Here is a 1753-nt window from a genome sequence, read left to right as displayed (position 1 = left end):
AATTAGTAAATTTTATGTTTTAGAAAAGTTTCACATTTATAGAAAATTGAGGAGCTAGTACAGAGAATTGCCATATACCACCTCTCCCCACTCTGTGAGGTTGGAAGTGCTCAGTTTTGGAATTTATGTCTTGCTGAAAGAATAAACATGGTCATGCAAGTAAGCACAACATTTCTAAGCTGCCGAAGCACAGAGTGATATGCAGGGAAGTGAATAAAGTCAGCATTCTAAGTAGATCATTTATCATCTTGGCCCACAGCTTATTTATAAAGGCAAATTACTAAATGTCCTAATTGCAGGGCATTTTCAATTATTTGGGCTTCCCTGATAGCTCAGTTGGTAAAGTCTGCCTGCAATGCAGGAGACTCCAGTTTGATTCCTGGCTCGGGAAGATCCCCTGGAGAAGGGATAGGCTACCCACTCCAGTATTCTTGGGTTTCCTTTGTGGCTTAGCCGGTAAAGAATCTGCCTGCAATGTGGGAGACCTGGGTTCGATCCCTGGGTTGGGAAGATCCTCTGGAGAAGCAAACGACTACCCACTCCAGTATTCTGGCCTAGAGAATTCCATAGACCCTATAGTCCATGGGGTCATAAAGAGTCGGACATGACTGAGTGACTCTCACTTCACTTTCAGTTATTCAATATGAAGTAAAAGTAGTGAAGAATGTTTATTTTATAGCTTAACATATTAACATATTTTCATTTTAGTTTAAAGACCTAATATAGTTGAGTAGTATTCTGACAATAACTAGAATTTTCTAATTGCTTATCTCCTTTTGTAGTTGCTTCTTTACTGGGTTCCCGTTCTAGTGCAGCCCGTTTGTCCAGGACCACAAATTGATTCCTAAAAGCTACCTGCGGTTGAAGTATGGTGCAGAGTGGGGGCTCCATTAACTGTAGCTGTATTTTCTGCAGCTAAATCCCTGAAGCCTTTAAAGGGCCAGGGAGTTTGAAGTCTTCTCTAATGACCTAGTAATGGTTGAAAAAGCTTGTTGAAAAGGTTGTAAATATTTGTTGATTGATTTTCGACAGGAAAAAAAGGCTTTTACTCCTCCATCGAGCCTGAGAGGAGGGTGAGGGAGGAAGCTTTTACACACCCAACTAAATCTGGCTTTTTAATTTCTCATGCTTTGAGGTCCTAGACATACATTTCAAGAATAGATCTCTTCTTTCACCTTATAAAAGGAGAAATTGAGAATAAAACAGTTTCCTTAAGTTTTATTCTATAACCCAGAGAAATGTACATAGATAGTCACCAAGCTGAACAAGGCTAAGCACAGCTCCTCACGAATAAGAACAAACTTTCAGTTTCAATCCACTGAAGGGAGATGGAGTAGGTGGAGTAGGCAGCTGCCGATGTCGTGAGATGTGAACATTACCAAAAGACTTGCCTGCACAAAAATATCTTTCCCCTGGGTCTATCCTAGATACTGTAATGCAGCCAGCTACTGCAACTGGTTTTCTGGATAAAGGCAGTGTCTCCATCAGATGTCATTAAAATACATATCTATTCCTTGAGAAAGGTAAATGTTAACACATTAGGAAAGGTTAGAGTGTATGTTTGTGAACTTTTTATTTTGAGAGAATTTGCAGATTTGCATGCAGTTGGAAGAAATTATATAAAGAGATCCTGTATACCCTTCATGCATAACTTGTACAACTGTAATAAAATAGCACCACTGGGAAATGGACATTGATACAACCTGCAGGCTTTATTCAGATTTCTCCAGTTCCGCATATACTTCTTTGTATA

The sequence above is a fragment of the Odocoileus virginianus genome, chromosome 6, assembly GCF_023699985.2.
Source record: "Odocoileus virginianus isolate 20LAN1187 ecotype Illinois chromosome 6, Ovbor_1.2, whole genome shotgun sequence".
In the NCBI taxonomy this organism is placed as follows: Eukaryota; Metazoa; Chordata; class Mammalia; order Artiodactyla; family Cervidae; genus Odocoileus; species Odocoileus virginianus.
Note: the sequence above shows the minus strand (reverse complement) of the source record.